At 38.1% G+C, this 19,304-nt stretch overlaps 1 long non-coding RNA gene and 1 pseudogene across 4 annotated transcripts in view; one reads left to right on the top strand and one right to left on the bottom strand.

Annotated features, from left to right (window-relative positions):
• The window catches only part of LOC117199986 (uncharacterized), a 57,213-nt gene that overhangs the window by 22,258 nt on the left and 15,651 nt on the right, over positions 1-19,304 (bottom strand). For 2 of the 4 annotated variants that reach the window (XR_004481354.2, XR_007476453.1), the window contains one exon: positions 2,270-2,356. The exons of the other annotated variants lie outside the window; for them this stretch is intronic. This is a non-coding gene — a long non-coding RNA (uncharacterized LOC117199986). The remainder of the gene's footprint in view (positions 1-2,269; positions 2,357-19,304) is intronic. 4 annotated transcript variants of the gene reach the window in all.
• LOC125964000 (tigger transposable element-derived protein 1-like) lies at positions 242-2,238 on the top strand (annotated as a pseudogene).

Below are 19,304 nucleotides of genomic sequence, written 5' to 3'. Positions count from 1 at the left end.
TGGTTTGTTTTTACAAACTGAAAGTTTATGGCAACCCTATATCCAGCAAGTCTATTGACACTATTTTTCCAACAGCATTTGCTGACTTTGTATCTCTGTATCAGATTTTGGTAATTCTCATAATATCTCATACTTTTTAATTATTGTTATAACTGTCATGGTGGTCTGTGACCAATGATCTTTGATGTTAATATTGTAATTGTTTTGGGGTGTCCATGAACTGCACCCACACAAGCTGGCAAACTTAATAAGCATTGTGTGTATTCTGACTGTTTCACTGACCAGCTGTTTCCCCATCTCTCTCTCTCTCTCCTCAGGCCTCTCTAGCCCCTGAGACACAGCAATATTGAAATTAGGCCAATTAATAATCCATAATGGCCTCTAAGTGTTCAAGTAAAAGGAAGAGTTGCATATCTCTCACTTTAAATCAAAAGCTAGAAATGATTAAGCATACTGAGAAAAGCATGTTGAAAGCTGAGGTAGGCCCAAAGCTAGGTTTCTTGCCCCAAGTAATTAGCAAAATTGCGAATTCAAAGGAAAAGTTATTGAGGAAAATTAAAAGCACTACTCCGATGAACACATAACTGATAAGAAAGTGAAACACTCTTATTGATGATATGGAGAAAGTTTGAGTGGTCTGGAGAGAAGATCAAATGAGCCACAATATCCCATAAACAAGCCTACTCCAGAGCAAAGCCCTAACTCTTTTCAATTCTGTGAAGGCTGAGAGAGATGAGGAGGCTACAGAAGAAAAGTTTGAAGCTAGCAGAGGTTGGTTCACGAAGTTGAAGGAAAGAAGCCATCTCTATAACATAAAAGTGCAAGGTGAATCTGCAAGTGCTGAAGTAGAAGCTGCAACAAGTTGTCCAGAAGATCCAGCTAAGATTATTAACGAAGGTGGCTACGCTAAACAACAGATTTTCAATGTAGGCAAAACAGGCTTATACCCGAAGAAGATGCCGTCTGGAACTTTCACAGCTAGAGAGGAGGAAACCAACTTCAAAGGACAGGCTGACTCTCTTGTTAGGGGCTAATGCAGCTGGTCACTTTAAGTTGAAGCCAATGCTTACTTACCATTCTGAAATCCTAAGGTCCTTAAGAATTATGCTAAATCTACTATGCCTGTGTTCTATAAATGGAACAACAAAGCCTGGATGACAGTACAATTGTTCAACATAGTTCACTGAATATTTTAAGCCCACCATTGAGACCTACTGCTCAGAAAAAAAGATTCCTTTCAAAATATTACTGCTCATTGACAATGCACCTGGTCATATAAGAGCTCTGATGGAGATGTACAACAAGATTCATGTTGTTTTCATGCCTGTTAACACAATATTCATTCTGCAGCCCACGGATCAAGGAGTCCTTTCTACTTTCAAGTCTTATTATTCAAGAAATACATTTCATAAGGCTATAGCTGCCATAGATAGTGATTTATCTGATGGATCTGGGCAAAGTCAGTTGAAAACCTTCTGGAAAGGATTCACCATTCTAGATGCCATTAAGAACATTCATGATTCATGGGAAGAGGTCAAAATATCAACATTAACAGGAGTTTGGAATAATTTGATTCCAACCCTCACAGATGACTTTGAGTGGTTAAAGACTTCAGTGGAGGAAATAAGTACAGATGTGGTGGAAATAGCAAGACAACTAGAATTTGAAGTTCTGAAGATGGGACTGAATTGCTGCAATCTCATGATAAAGCTTTAATGGATGAGGAGTTACTTGTTACAGATGAGTGAAGAAAGTGGTTTCATGAGATGGAATCTACCCCTGGTGAAGATGCTGTGAAGATTGTTGAAATGGCAACAAGGATTTAGAATACTATGTAAGCTTAGTTGATAAAGCAGCAACAAGGTTTAAGAAGACTGACTCCAATTCTGACAGAAGTTCTGCTGTGGATAAAATGCTGTCAAACAGCATCGCATGCTCCAGAAAAATCATTCATGGAAGAGTCAATTGTTGCAGTAAACTTCATTGTTGTCTTATGTTAAGAAATTGTCATGGCCACCTCAATCTTCAGCAACCAACAGACTGATCAGTCAGCAGCCATCAACAACAAGGCAAGACCCTCCACCCACAAAAAGATTACAACTCGTAGAAGGTTGATGATTGTTAGCATTTTTTAGCAATAAAGCATTTTTCAATTAAGGTATATATGTTGGTTTTTCAGACATCACATCATTGCACACTTAATAGACTACAGTATGGTGTAAACACAACTTTATATGTATTGGAAAACCAAAAATTTTGTGTGACTCACTTTATTGCAATATTTGCTTTATTGAGGTGGTCTTGATCAAAACCTGCATATCTCCGAGGTTTGCAGGTATTGGGCCAGCCAAAGAACCTAGAAGGAAAGAATAAAAACATTTTCCACCCCTAGAAAATATTGAGATAATAACAGTAATGCTGTTAATTATAACAATGGTGACATTTACTGAGCACATGACAAGCACTGTGTGAAATGTTACACACATATCTCATATTCTTTTCTCAAAAAGCTATGATAAACAATTTTAGGAAAAAATCTGTAAAAAATACAAACACATGGAAGCTAAACAATACACTACTAAATAACCAAGAGATCACTGAAGAAATCAAAGAGGAAATCAAAAAATACCTAGAAAAAAATGACAATGAAAACACGACAACCCAAAACCAATGGGATACAGCAAAAGCAGTTCTAAGAGGGAAGTTTATAGCAATACAGCCCTACATCAAGAAACAAGAAACATCTCAAATAAACAACCTAACTTTACACCTAAAGCAATTAGAGAAAGAAGAACAAAAAAAAAAATCCCTAAGTTAGCAGAAGGAAAGAAATCATAAAATCAGACTAGAAATAAATGAAAAAGAAACGATGGAAACAATAGCAAAGATCAATAAAACTAAAAGCTGGTTATTTGAGAAGATAAACAAAATTGATAAACGACTAGTCAGACTCATAAAGAAAAAAAGGGAGAAGACTCAAATCAATAGAACTAGAAATGAAAAAGGAGAAGTAACAACTGACATTGCAGAAATACAAAGGATCATGAGAGATTACTACAAGCAAGTATTTGCCAATAAAATGGACAACCTGGAAGAAATGGACAAATTCTTAGAAAAGCACAACCTTCTGAGACTGAACCAGGAAGAAATAGAAAATATAAGCTGACTAATCACAAGCACTGAAATAGAGATTGTGATTAAAAATCTTCCAACAAACAAAAGCCCAGGACCACATGGCTTCACAGGTGAATTCTATCAAATATTTAGAGAAGAGCTAGCACCTATCCTTCTCAAATTCCTCCAAAATAGAGGGAGGAACACTCCCAATTTCATTCTACAAGGCCACTATCACCCTAATACCAAAACCAGACAAAGATGTCACAAGGAAAGAAAACTACAGGCCAATATCACTGATGAACAAAGATGCAAAAATCCTCAACAAAATACTAACAAACAGAATCCAACAGCACATTAAAAGGATCATACACCAGGAACAAGTGGAGTTTATCCCAGGAATGCAAGGATTCTTCAATATACGCAAATCAATCAATGTGATACACCATATTAACAGATTGAAGGAGAAGAACCATATGATCATCTCAATAGATGCAGAAAAAGCTTTTGACAAAATTCAACACCGATTTATGATTAAAAGCCCTCCAGAAAGTAGTATAGAGGGAAGTTACCTCAACATAATAAAGGCAATATATGACAAACCCACAGCCAGCATTGTTCTCAATTGTGAAAAACTGAAGCCATTTCCTCTAAGATCAGGAACAAGACAAGGTTGTCCATTCTCACCACTATTATTTAACATAGTTTTGGAAGTTTTAGCCACAGCAATCAGAGAAAACAAAGAAATAAAAGTAATCCAAATCAGAAAAGAAGTAAAGTTGTCACTGTTTGCAGATGACACAATACTATACATAGAGAACCCTAACGACGCTACCAGAAAACTCCTAGAGCTAATCAATGAATTTGGTAAAGTAGCAGGATACAAAATTAATGCACAGAAATCTCTTGCATTCATATACACTAATGATGAAAAATCTGAAAGAAAAATTAAGGAAACACTCCCATTTACCATTGCAACAAAAAGAATAGAGTGCCTAGGAATAAACCTACCTAAGGATGCAAAAGACCTGTATGCAGAAAAGTATAAGACACTGATGAAAGAAATTAAAGATGATACAAACAGATGGTGAGATATACCATGTTCTTGGATTGGAAGAATCAACACTGTGAAAATGACTATACTACCCAGAGCAAGCTACAGATTCAATGCAATCCCTATCAAACTACCAATGACATTTTTCACAGAACTAGAACAAAAAATTTCACAATTTGTATGGAAACACAAAAAAACCCGAATAGCCAAAGCAAACTTGAGAAAGGAAAATAGAGCTGGGGGAATGAGGATCCCTGACTTCAGACTATACTACAAAGCTACAGTAATCAAGACAGTAAGGTATGGCACAAAAGCAGGAATATAGATCAGTGGAACAGGATAGAAAACCCAGAGATAAACCCACGCACATATGGTCACCTTATCTTTGATAAAGGCGGCAAGAATATACAATGGAGAAAAGACAGCCTCTTCAATAAGTGGTGCTGGGAAAACTGGACCCAATGTAAAAGAATGAAATTAGAATACTCCCTAACACCATACAGAAAAATAAACTCAAAATGGATTAAAGACCAAAATGTAAGGCCATACACTATAAAATTCTTAGAGGAAAACATAGGTAGAACTCTCTATGACATAAATCACAGCAAGATCTTTTTTGACCCAACTCCTAGGGAAATGGAAATAAAAACAAAAATAAACAAATGTGACCTAATTAAAGTTAAAAGCTTTTACACAGCAAAGGAAACCATAAAGAAGATGAAAAGACAACCCGCAGAATGGGAGAAAATATACGCAAATGAATCAACGGACAAAGGATTAATCTCCAGAATTTACAAGCAGCTCATGCAGCTGAATATCAAAAAAACAAACAACCCAGTCCAAAAATGGGCAGAAGACCTAAAGAGACATTTCTCCAAAGAGGATATACAGATTGCCAACAAACACATGAAAGGATGCTCAAAATATGTAGCATTTAATTTGGTACCACTACTTCATTGGATGCCAAAGAAGTCTGAGTTGGAGACACAGACAACACAAAATATAATGTTTAGAGATTATCATTTGTATTACAGATATCAAGGAACCAAAATGAATTTATACAATTGAATTGCTTTTGCATTTTATTATATTGCTTCTTGCATTTCTTTTTATTTTTGATTTATGGGTAGTCATATTCAAAAACAAGTGAGTTAGCATCTAAACTTAAGATAACCCTAAATGGAAAGATTTTTTTTAACATGTTCAACACCCCTGTCACCTATACTTTGAGTTCATTCTGCAACTCTAGATCTGAGTCACTGATATGAAGATGGTACCTTAATTGAGTAAATCTTTTTTCTCCCTTTTTTCAAAAGTGATGAAATTCCCAGTAATTAGTAATTATAGCACATTGCTATAAATTATGTTTCTGGGAGTCCCTTTGCCTTCTACCTAGTTCAAGCCTCTACAGGGCAATGCCTTTATTTTTAACCTTCCCCTGTGAGATACAGTCCCATTATTCCCCGGGCCACTCCTGGGAAATGCAGCAGCATTGTTCATGAGAAGATCAACACTCCTCCCAAAACAGCAGTTACAGTGAGCACTTATTAGTTGTTCCTGCACAGTATAAATCCAGAATATCTGTCCAGGTGGGAAAAGAGGTTCAGAAGTAAGCCTCTCTCCCTTAATAGGAGATGTCTGATCCTCTCAGTCATAATGAGGATGTGTCTAAATTCCTGCCAAAATCGCCCTGTTCTCTTGTTAGATTTCTAAATAAAGAGCTGATGCCATGAGTCTAAAAATTCCATCTATGGAACAATTTCATGGGTCCCACACATTAATGTGTGAGTCATTTCCTGCTAAAAGTTTTATTTCCTGTGCTTTTCATCATAATTAAACCTGTGTTTATGTTTGAGATGCTACAAATTCTCAGCTGTCAATATTGAGTATAAAAATGAAGCAGCGTGATTAGCAAATGACATTACTATTTTCTGAAACAAAACTTCACATATAGGAGCATAATTTCAGCTCATTGTCCACTTAGGAGGTATATACAGTTACAGAGGGCTCAGAATATATTTCTACAAAATGCACAGAAGAGTAGCTTTACATCATATAAGTGAGCTGACTTGCTCTTGGTTACCTATTATTCCATAATAGTTGAATAAACTTTAATCTGATCATCTGAGGTGATTCAGTCTCTTATAGTTTAAAGCCTTTTTTTTCAAGTAAATATTTAGTTAAAATCCTTATGAAGTTCATTCGAAGTTCAGACCCCTTATGAAGACTATTGTTGCCTGTCTCAAGAAGTGACCACCCTGCCTATTTCATGAGATGGCGTCTGGGTATAGAGAGAAACGTCTATTGTCTGCTCCAGAGAAGGTGTCTCTTTTCTGCTGTCTCTAGCTGGCCCTTGGGTGCTGGACTCTGTCCCTGCTAGAGATGCTGCTCAAGTCTCTTTGGCTAATGCTCTGCTCTCAGCACAGACAAGAACTGTGATTGCAATTGTTTCTGGGAAACACAGCCATCTCCCCCTACTGCCTGGGCTTCCCTCCTTCCTCCCTTGAACCTCAGAGACTTGGCTGCACTAGACCTTGGCCTCTCCACTCCATAGCCTTACTATATTCCCTCCCTTGTGCCGTTCCAACCACCCTGCCTTAATTCTGAGTCATTTTCTACATCCTCTCTTTCCTCCTTCTTACTGCCCCACAGAGGTCCCACAAAGAACTTGTTGGATCTGCTCCACACCTCACAGGAACTAAGGGGAAGGAGGCTGGGGCTGCCTCAAGTCCTCCCATGCCTCAACACAACACATCACTATGACTTCACTGCAGCTGTGCCCCATCGGCACTGGGCTTTTACTGACAACCTGGCACTCACCGGGGACTGGATAATAGGAGTGTTGGTGGACCAGCAGGGTGAAAGCTGGATTGGATTAGACTCAAGAAACCTCGGAAGAAGCGGACACAGTGAGTTTAGGAAGGAGCCTCCTTCCCCTTGTTTCCTGACTCCAGAAGAAGGCCTTCTCTAGGATCACATTCCTGGCCTCTCTCTGCCTCTTCACTCCTCCCCAGGAAACGAGGAGCTGACCTGATGCTGAATTGCAAAGAGAGAACAGAGATGAGGTGTCATATTCCCTCCACCCTCACTCTGGATCTTCTGACCTGCAGAGCACACTCATTCTGCTCTGCTCTCTTGAGACAAAGGGGGCTGCCCTTGCAGGGGAGGCTTATGCCTGTCCCACCTAATGACTGGGCTGTCAGCCTGTCTAATTAGGTAGAGAAATATTAACCAGCCTATGGACTAGAAGACCTAAGCTATGATTTCCCATATTCTTTTTGTCATCAATATCAATTTCTCTAGATCCTCTGTTTCTCTCTCAATTTGGATCTCACCTGGAGCAGGAAACAAGGCCTTATTTACTAGTTGTTTCAAACGCCTGTAGAGACAGCATTCTCAATAACTTTTGCTATAAAGGCAGCAAATCAATATGGCAGTGGAATGAAGGGTAATGTAGGGTCAAGACAGGTGTTTTTTTGTTTGTTTGTTTTTTTAAATGGGAGCTAAGAGAGTGTATTTGTATGTAATAGGATGATCCAATAGTAAGGAACAAATAATAGAAGATGCAGGGGAGAGGATAATTGCAGGAACCAAGTCCTTCACTAGATGAAAGGAATGCATGGAATCCAAGGCACTGGAAGAGTGATTGCCCTTAGATGAGAGACATTAATCACCTACGGAAACACAAAGGAAAGCAGAATACGGGTTCAGATATAATCCATGGTGTGGGAGGACAGGGAAGTTCTCTTCTGATTGCTTCCTTTTTCTCAGTGGGATGAAAAAGCAAGGTCATCTGCTATTACGATATGGGCCAAACTATAAATATTCGTATAGTTTTGTTGATTCTATCTAGCAGTTATTCAGTTTCACCCAGTGTCCATGTGATTTCTTTAACTTTCAACTAAACCTGAAGTTTCTTTCTTCTGGTCTTTCTGGTTTTATTTTTAATTCTCTTATTGTGTGTTTACTTTTATTTTCAACAACTTTGAATTCTTTTCAGATGTAGAATGAGTAAATAATTAAACAGGTGGAGAATGAGTAAGCAGGTAAACAAAATAAATGCGTACTAGTTGTAAAGTATTATAGCTGCTCTTCACCATGAGAAAATTTGTATTAAAATATAAAATAAGGAGGAAATTCTGCATTCCATCGTATTTCCCTAAGTGGAATTTTGAGAGCGGCATACTCTTGTTTGCATATCTTTCTAGCAACACTGAGCTTGCCTCAGAAGGTCTACTTAAAATATTGTAATACTTCTTCAATACACATTTTGGAATGATAAACTTTTTACTTCTCATTTTGATGAGGAGAGACTCAGATAAGGGGTAGCCAAGAAGCTTGCCCTATGTTTTAATACATAAAACAGGAAAAATTTTGAAACAAATCAAAGACATAGGTCAAAGTTATGAGTCTGAACCCTCTTTGTCCTTCATCCCATTGTGATCTTATATGCTCGTATAAAAGTTAATGTAGTAAAAAGTAATGGATTAATAACCGTGACAAAACTGAACATTAAGTAATACTTAGGTGTAAAGTCAAAAGTATTAAGGGATAAGTGAAAACAGACAAATCTGTGGACACTGAGACATCACATCCCATTAGGAAGGCCAGCCACCTAATGTTTACATGATCAGTATAATTAATCATTTGTCATAAAAATTACTCATTTATTAAATATTTTTTAAAACTTTCTTTTAAAAACGTATTATTTGATTCTACCATTGTATCAGTATTTTAATCAAAGAAACTATGTCTGAAGTTTAAAGAGTCACAGACGGGCTTCCCTGGTGGCGCAGTGGTTGAGAGTCCTCCTGCTGATACAGGGGACACGGGTTCGTGCCCCGGTCCAGAAAGATCCCACATGCCGCAGAGCGGCTGGGCCTGTGAGCCATGGCCACTGAGCCTGCGCGTCTGGAGCCTGTGCTCTGCAACGGGAGAGGCCATAACAGTGAGAGGCCCGCGTACCGGAAAAAAAAAAAAAAAAAAGGAGTCACAGACATCAATTCCTCTAACAAAGCTAATTTTCACAGCTATTCCATAGAGATTTTATTAACTTCATTAATTGGATGATGATGAGGATCAATATATATACCAGTTCCTGCTTCACAAAATTAGGCGGAAGAAAAACTTTCCTCACATGAATAAAGCTGAGAGAGCTTCTCTTTTTCTATTTTCTTCTTGTCACTCTGCTGAGACTACGGGAAGGTACAGGTGATAATGACTGGAGTTGCTAATACAACTGAGCCACTTTTCCCAGTTGGCATGGCTGCTGTGAGTGACTATATGGTCTAGCTCATGGCCTTTGACTTCCAGATTCTATGTGCTCAGATAACAGAAGTTGGTATGGCCCTGAATCTTGCTCTCACTCTTGTCCTCTCTACTTTCTTGCTTACATGAGGTAGGATGGATAAGTTATCCTAATGGGCTAGTCATTGTGTTTCCTCTTTGCTCATTTTGAACATCACTTGGACCCTAGGGAGCTTGCATTACTTTAGGATTGAAAGCAGACCTAGGGACTTGGAAAAGAGAGAGCTGCTTGGTCCCTAAGCCCAAGCTGCATTTTCCAGCTTTATGGGGGATTCTTATATTATGGTATCAGGCAGTAGTCTAATTCACAATAAAGTGATGATTTCATTTCCCATTTGTCATTGTCCCACTGAGTATATAAATCCCAGTGGACCCTCCCAGAGAGAAGAGGGCATCGGACCCCACAGTAGAAATTAGCTACTTCTAGATCTTCTGGCCTTTTATAACATCCTGAAATCCCCTCACCCCTCAGCTTTAAAAGAGATACAGATCTACTGCCAATATCCAGGATTCCTATGCCTTATTTGAATATGCCAAAACATGGCCCAGGTGGGTACCGAAAGAAGAAAGGATTTTAGATGGCAAGCCTCTAGTATATTCTACATTTAGATAGTGGAGATGAATTAGCTGGCCTGCAGGGGCAGGAAAGATAAATATGGACTCTGGTTAAAAATGGCATAAAATGATTGAGGTCTTTACTTCTAACATTTCATATAGTTATAGTTTAAGTCAAGAAGACCAAGCTGTGGCCTGAAACTAACCTGTCACTTAAGCAAACAACCTTTAATTTCAAATTCGAAATTCCTTTTTCTATGCATTAGAAATCAACACCAACACAATTTAGTAGTTGAAAACAGTTGGCCTGTTTTCACAAACATAAATGTTAAAGTTCTTGGTAAAAATAGTTTTGCTCTAGAACAGATTATGGAACAATGTCCTATTTAGAAAAGCCTTCTGCATAAGTAGCCAACAGTGTTTTTATGCTCTCATTCACCAGTTTTTGCTTACCTCTTAGATAATCCTCTTTTGAGCCTGTACTTAGCCTTTTCATGGATCCAGGTACCCAAAGCTATTACCTTCATTCTACAGTCCAATCCTAGCAACAGCAATAATATTCTCTAAGTTTATTTTTGGCATCATTTAACTCCATCAATTTATTAAGTTTTGACAAAATGAAATTAGGTAAATACATTTTAACAACCTGAGATCAAGTTATTCATGACCAGAAAAAGCTATGGTTAATATTAGTGCTAAAGAAATAGTCAGTGCTATGTGAGACATGGAGCAGGGAAAGGAAAGCATATCTCTACATATGGGGATTGTGGGCATTTGTTGGTGTTTTCTTCTATTGCTGTAAAAGAAATTACTTCAAAATTTAGCATCTTAAAACAACCATTGGATTTTGCCAATAATTTTGTGGTCCAGAATTCAGGAAGAGCTCAGAAGGTTCTTATGGCCTCACGTGCTGTTACAGTCATATGTTGGCTGGGGCTCTGGGCATCTAAATACTTGACTGCAACAAACGTCAACATGACTCACTCACAGGGCCCTCAGCTGGGCTGTCACCCAGAGCAATGTAACAAGGTCTCTTTGTATACCCTGGGTTTCTTGCAGTGTGGAAACTGAGTTTCAAGAGGGGAGACCCAACGTGAAATATCTAGACAGCCTAGATTCCAAGAGGTAGGGCAGGAGCTGCACGGTTTCTTTGGATCTAGCCCTGGACTGCACAAGTGTCACGTTCCCTGAATTCTGTTGGTTGTAAGGTCACCCCAGCTGCAAAGAGAGGGGCATTAGACCTCATCTTTTGAAAGGAGGAATATCAAAGAATTTATGACATCTTAATCTGCCAAGTATTGCTCAGTTAGCTACCTAAAATCCAGCTTCTAGAATGGTCACAGGAACCCCTCTCAGAAAAGATACACCAACTGTGGAAGAACTTGTTTCAGAGATTTTTACCTCTCTACTCCTTATAGGTTGAGTAGAGTAATTATTTCCACTGGGATCATAGGAAGAAAATAATCCTATTTTTCCCTGTTATTCTGTTTACAGGTGTATACATAGTGAAATTCTTGGAAAGATTGAAAAGATTGTTTTTATTAGTATTGATTTCCAGGAGAAAATTTTCCATCTGCTCTTTTAAACTAGGGGTATTATTTTCCACCAGATGTGTTCAGTGTAAGTGGTCAAATAGTGTCACGTTATATTTCTGAATTGTTTTAGTCGAAATATTCATATTTTTTAAAAGCATAGTTTTGTCAGAACCCATCTTCGCTAGAAAGAAGTCCTGGCAGCAGAAAATGTCATCCATAAATTGTGATGTAGTAATTGCTTATGTACAGGAACTTATGTTTTTGTGTGATATAGAAAGAAGAAATCTTATCACTTGAAAAATATATCTAGTTTTGACAGGTATACTTAAACAGTTGTCTGTGATTTGTTTTTCCACCTTTGAATTTTCCAGGGAAACTTCAGCTTTGTCTTGATTTGTTTGGTTTGAAATCATGCAGCCACACTTGTCCCCAGTCAGTCAAAGAAAAAAAAGTTTGTTTCAAGCTGGGCAGAAAAGTACTATAATAGTTGTTTTTACCTTTAAAGTCAGGTTTAAATAGGGTTCAACAAGTACAAAACAACAAAAAGTGGAGGAAGATTGAAAGAGCTTATTCTCATCACTCTTGGCCCAGTGATTCTCAAATGTTAACGTGCATATGAATCTTTTGGAAAACTTAACCCATGGATTCTCAATCTGTGGGTCTAAAATGGGGGCTGAAGATTTTGCATTTTCAAAAACTCCCTGGAGACAGCCATGCCACTGGTTAACAGACCACATCTGGAGCATCAAAGGGGTGCATTGACGTAGCAATAATTAGATTTGACTGGGAGGGAGACATTGGGAAAGAGACATTGGCAGAGACTCACTCCCTGTTTAGATGGACTGCCAAGAGTCACACATTTTAATGTATTTAAAAATCTTAAACTTTTTGATTTTTAAAAAGCCAATTAATCTTTATTAATGGTAAAATATATGGAAATACAGGCAGGTTTTATGAGTTTTCATGAAACAAATTAGGTAAAATATAAAGCATTGCATGCACTCATAATTGCAGTTAAAGGCATGATAAAAAATAATTCAACCCATTAGTAGAGCTGAGGAAGAAAATCCATTTTCCCAAGAAGAAAAACAAAGCGGATAACAATAGCTTTGATTAATATGGAAAATAACAGTATTTAAAATGCTAATATTACTTATAATGGATTTTGGTAAGTTTTTGAACCAATGATAATAGTTTTATAGACATAGAAATAGGGATTTTATCCTTATATGTCCTTCCCTTAAAATATGTATTCTACAAAGATGAGATATGAAATAAAGCATAATGAGAGAAACAAAACTAACAAACACAAAACACCCCAAAAGCTATTGTTAACTTTTTGGTATCTCTTTCCAGACTTTTTTAAAAAAAAATCAACATATAGTTTTTTAAAAATTCAAAAATGTTTTTTTACTGATCGGGTAGATGATTCTTTTTTTGCTTAGTACCTCGTTAGCATTCCATGTTAAATATGTTTGTACATTTTTAGTAGCTTTATAATGCTCTATCATGTAGTTATTTTACAATTTATTCAATAATCCCTGTATAAGTTGCTTCTATTTTTCACTATTTTGTAACACCACAATTAACACTTTAAATGCTCGTTTTTGCCCTCGCTGTCCATTTTTTCTTAGGAAAAACTTTTGTGATTGGTATAACTAGTTCAAATGGTGTGTATGTTTCTAGTGTCTTTGTGTACATCATTTCAGAAAGACAAAGACAAATTGTTTTCCTGAAATGTACAAAATTTTGCTCCCTCCAGCTCACTTACTGTCTTAACCTCTGCCAATTTGCCATTTGATAAATGAGACTTCTCGTGCTAGCAAAGTTGCATGATAAAGCCACGCTCATACACAGTTAATGGAAGAGTAAATCAGAACAATATTCCTGGAAAACAATTTTTAGCTGAGTGTTAAGAGTCTTGAGAATGTCCACACCCTTTGACCTATTTCTGAGAATTTATCCTAAAGCAACAACTCAAAATGTGGAGACATAATTGTACATGCGAACGTTTATACATTTATTTTTTTAATAGCAGAATCTTGTAAACATACTTCTCTAAAAGAAATAAACTATGTAAATTATGTCATATGTATTAAAATTATTAAGCAAGGATTAAAATAATGTTTACAAAGAGTATGAAGTATGCATACAAAAATGCTGGGTGGAAGGGAACATACCCAGATCATTACAGAATGGCTGCCTGTGAATGGTGAGGTTCATGTTGCCCAACTCAAGAAAGTGCCATTTACATAGAATCAATATAAGTGTCACCCCCTGGAGTTGTACAGTGAAATATCACTGGTGCAACTCTTGAACTTTTTATTCTCTTTGACTAGCGGGCACAGGTCCCCTTCTGGCTAATGTGAAGGGTTACCCAAAGGGAATTTTCATGAGGAAGACACAAAAAGACTAACAGCCAAACAAGAAGATGTTTACTGAATGTCCAAAGTTAAAGAGCGAAACATCAGTGCCAGAGGTGTTCTGCCAGATATTGGGAAACAAAATAGAGAGAATCAGAGAAACAGCACTCTAATGTGGGATGGTTTCACTACTTATTAATACTAAGAATAATTAACACTATAAAATAATGGAACTAGTGTGATACTTCAGACCACATATTCAGCTCAATCTCTATTTAAGACTGTATTTCATCTGACTGTAGAAAACCTAGTCTGATCAATTCAGGGTATATAGATTTTGCTTCCATTATTTCTTGTATGAACTCAGTGAAATCAGGGCTTCCTCCTTTAATCCCACTGCTCCTCTTCTCCCAGAAGACTCCTAAACTGTAGCTCATGCGCTGTCCTACCATCACTAGGAGAGGGGTTTCTGGTGCCTAGTCATCAGTGTCTGTCCCATCTGGTTTCCTCCACTGAGTCTCAATGTATTTGCTGTAATAGCTCCTTCTCTCTCTGCTCTGCAGAAACCAGCCTATGAAGGACTGTGTTCTCCTCAACCTTGGGAGACCACTCCCAAACTGCAGCTCACTCTCAGCCACCTCCTCCCAACACACAGAAGCTGGAGAGAAATTTTGTTCATTCTTCTGCTCTTTTTTGGGTTGTGTATACTGTAGGTGGGACGAGGTTATGGGGAGAGAGCCTCAGCCCTCTCTGTCTGAACATTTTATGCTACCATTTCTCCTCTATGGCTGCTTCAGCATGCTTGGGTGTGAGGGAACAGGGAGGAGTGGAAGGGGCTACCCGAGAAGTTTGGAATTTTGTTTCTCCACAAAAGAAGTGAGATATTCTTAGATCACAGATTCCCAAACGCATGCAAAGGTTTTATCATTTACCTCACTCACAACAGGGACTGAGCCTCAGGCAAGAGATAGAGGGGCAGGGTATAGGGACTCCCCTGTTTGTGTTCGCTTATTCATCCCCCTTTTACCCCCAAGCTAGTAAGGTCTTTATCTAGTCTGTGGTGGCAAGACCATCGGGCATCTCTCTCTCTCTCTCTCTCTCTCTCTCTCTCTCTCTCTATATATATATATATATATATATATATCTCAGGCCCTTGCAAGTCAAAAGCCTTGACTTTGAACTACTGTTACTGAACCAAACTTGGGTCTGCTTGCCCCCCACTCAGCCAAGCCTATCTACTGACACTGGGTTATGGTGAAGGAAGGTACAGTGTTTATTGTAGGGTGTCAAGCAAGGAGAATGGGCAGCTCATGCTCAAAAGACCTGAAATCCCTGATGACTTTCATAAAAGGGTCTTTAAAGGCAACACTTGGGGTGAGGGTTGCAGCTGGTGGACTTTCTTCTGATTGGTTGGTGGTGAGGTAAGAGGTAATAGGGTGATGTTCCAGGAATCTTAATCATCAAACCTCTGGTTCCAGTCTGGGGTCTATGTGCTAGTGGTCAGCGTGTAATCACCATCCTCCACATGGGTGAGGGGTCTTAGTTTCTGCAGAACAACTCAAAGATATATGGCAGATTGTAGTGCATATCCCTTGAGGAACTAGGACTCTGTTTTATTGCTGAACTATTGTTTAAGCTATCATTCCTTTTCTTGCTTGATTGCTTTTCCTTTGTTTCTGCATTCCCGCACTTCCCTAATTAATAACTGCTTAGTCTGCTCTTTGGAAGTCAGGGAAGACCTAGGAGACTAATGCCTTTTTCTACAAACATGAAATGTGGGGCACAAAGGTGCTTTGTACCAGGAGGGTCCCACAGGGCCCTTTCAGTTTTAATCCCCACTCTTCTTTAACACTCTTCAATCCTGAGGGGAATAGGGGTAAGACAAGAAAGGGAATAAAGTTTTGGATAGAGAGGTTAATCATAAACTCGTCAGAGGAACTCAGTTTTAGGAGGACTTATTTCACTACTACTGGACCTGAAGACAAGAGTTTGATTCCTTAGGTCTCCCTGCATGTGTGGGGATCTTCTCTTCAATGATTCTCACTGTTGTCCGGGAGAATCCTGTTTTACAGGCCCAGGTAAAATTCAACACTGTCAGCCAGTCCCAAAACAGTGGCTGCCATAGAATAGGCACCCAACAATTATTTGTTGAATAAATGAATGAATACCCCTTAGGCAAGGAGGTAAGTGAAAAGACAACCAAGGAATAGAAAGGAATGGGAAAGAAGACTTATAATGTTCTCCTTGAAAATCTTTTTCAAAGCTTCCTTCAGAAACGAAACTGACTTTGTCCTCAGGTGTTATGAATTCATTATTAAACTCTCTAGAAAAGTTTGCTCTTGAAATAATCAGGGGCGTGCCCATAACCTGCATAATCCTTGTATTTCTTTTTTTTTTTTTTTTTTTTTCCAGTACGTGGGCCTCTCACTGTTGCGGCCTCTCCCGTTGTGGAGCACAGGCTCCGGACACGCAGGCTCAGCGGCCATGGCTCACGGACCCAGCCGCTCCGCGGCATGTGGGATCTTCCCAGACCGGGGCACGAACCCGTGTCCCCTGCATCAGCAGGTGGACTCTCAACCACTGCGCCACCAGGGAAGCCCAATCCTTGTATTTCTTATGCTTTGTTCCAGAGGCTGCTTAAAAATTTATACATACAAAACACTTCACGAGCACTCAGCAGAGATGTCACTTTCAAAGTACAAGTATTCAATTCAAGTTCCTCTCCCAACGAAAGCAAATATACCTATTTAACTTTTCCCTACTGTTCTTTTTTTTTAAAAAAAGATTGTTTTTTTTTGATGTGGACCATTTTTAAAGTCTTTATTGAATTTGTTACAATATTGCTCCTGTTTTATGTTTAGGTTTTTTGGCCACAAGGCATGTGGGAATCCTAGCTCCCCGACCAGGGATTGAACCTGCACCTCCTGCATTAGAAGGCAAAGTCTTAACCACTGGACTGTCAGGGAAGTCCCTCCCTATTGTTCTTAAAGAGGAACAGAAGGAAGACAAGCCACTCCCTAGTACATAGCATCAGCATTCTTTTATATAATACCACCGAGAAGAAATCAGCTTGGAACTTTTGGAAGGCTGTGTTCCTCTACTTTGCTTCTAGAAGAAGCCTTCCGATTATAATCGTTATCTGTACATTTACTGAATTCCTACTACGGGAAGTGTGCATACTAGAAAGTTCATCTTTCTCCAAACGTTTAATCCTGCCATTCTGGAGTTATATCATAAGCTTAAAGATGGTGACTTGATCCTGTATTGGGGTGGAAAAGACAATAGGCACTTTGTGTTCAGAGAATAATTCCTCCTACCTCAACTATCTAAAGCTTCATAGAAACAAAGGGATTTCCGTTGCAACTCTGAAGTTTAGCTATTGTGATGCATTTAATTATAGGAAATTAAATTGTGTCTGACCTTAAAATATTAATCCCAGTATTCACTTCTGAATATACAATGGTTAAAAGTCTTTGTTGTTTAAAATATATATATATATAAAACCGTACGTGCCAAACTGTGAGTTATACATTTAATATATATTAGCAAGGCCCAATTTTTGAACAAGATTAGTTAAATAAATAGTACATTTAATTAAAATTTAATTATTATAAAATACTTAACAAGGGTGTTTTCAAAAGCATCTGGACTTCTTAATGAGATTAGAACAGATTAATATAAATGCCAGGGTAAATCAAAGTTCACTTTTTTCAAATTTAATTAAATTTCCCCTGGAAAGAAAAATGTGGCATGACTTAAAAAAAAAAAGTCTCTGCCTTCTTTGGATCTCAGAATATTTCAAATACATTTTTTCAGTGCATTGGGACAGCATTTGGAAATGATCTAGTAACGGAAAATGGTGTGATGTGCGTGATTTGAACACACTGCCATCAAGCGGTGGTGGTAATTTTTTATAACTAGAGGAGTAGATGCTTGGGTTCAGAGGGTGGTGCCTCTGGCCCTGAGGAAGTCAGCTAGCAGGGGCAAAGCCTCCTTCGGCCCTTCACACGACACTCAGTCTCCGTGAAACAGTTCTCCTGAGAGGGTGTTTGGCCCAAACCCAAGCCCTGCCCCCTCATTTAAAGCCTCTTTGGCTCCTTGAGCTTTGACGACTTGCTGTGGGGTCTGTCTATGCCCACTCATTCTAACCCCAAAGGCTGCTGTCTGTTTTTCCTACTTAGCAACTCACTCCGATCTGCTCCCCCATGTTGTGTTTGCTTCACAGCCCCGGCCCTTGTTTTTTCCCGGCGTCTAACCTGGGCAGCTCTGGTTATACTTATTTGCTAATTCAACATGTATATGGCACACACTGTGGGCCAGGCACTGTGCTAAGCACTTATCAAGTAGTCACAAATATTAATCACTTTTTCATCATGGCAACCCCATGGCAGAGTCGCTATTGTTATCAACCCCATTTTATAGATGAAGAAACTAAGTAACTTGAAAGACTAGGATTCAACCCAGCCAGGCTGATTCCAGAATCTCTGCTCTGAACCTTTACAGCCTCCACTACCATTGCCATCCAGAATTGGAGGACAGGGCAACATGTTCTGAACTGTAAACTTTAAACAATGTACACAGATGCCACACATACAACAACCCAGACATTTAAAACACTCAGATTCATGGAGCATTAAGCAAATAGTATACTTTAAGATAAGCAGTAAGAGTGCCTTATAAAGCATTAAAAATCTAGAGTCCAGTTTGATCCCTTTCGCACTTATCCTTAACTCTTCTTTTATTTTATTCATCCCAGACTAATCTCATACATGATTTTGAATTAAAGAGCTTATTTGTTAGTGACATTGAGTCTAAACAATTATGGAGGTTGGGAGAAATTTTCCAAGTGCTTTATCCTCCTTTATGGGGTTAGCTCAGCATCTAAGTGCCTCTTATCCTTTTCTCTGGATTTTAGGTTCATTTATTTTCTATTTTTCTTCTTTGCTATAGAAGGAACTACTTAAAGGTGTGGTTCTCAAATTTTTGATCTCAGGAACTCTTTACATTCTTTAACATTATAAAGAAATTTTGTTTATGTGGATTAGTATCTATCAATATTTATCACCTTTGAAATTAAAATGGAGAATTATTCACTTACTATATATGTTAGTTATTAACATATATATCAAAATAAATTAAATATATAATAAATGTATATAATTCTTAGTTTAATTTCAATATAATTATTATTTATATAATAAATATATAAATACTACATTAAAATTATGTATAGTACATTAATATATATTATAATAATAAACCCTTGACATATTAACATAAATAACATATCTTTATGAAAAACATATGTTCAAAGCCAGAAATACTTTGTGGGAAGAATGGCATTGTTTTGCATTCTTGTAAATGTCTTTAACTTTT

The sequence above is a fragment of the Orcinus orca genome, chromosome 3, assembly GCF_937001465.1.
Source record: "Orcinus orca chromosome 3, mOrcOrc1.1, whole genome shotgun sequence".
Classification (NCBI taxonomy): domain Eukaryota; kingdom Metazoa; phylum Chordata; class Mammalia; order Artiodactyla; family Delphinidae; genus Orcinus; species Orcinus orca.
The sequence above is the reverse complement of the archived record's forward strand: the minus strand, read 5'-3'. Positions and strand labels throughout refer to the sequence as shown.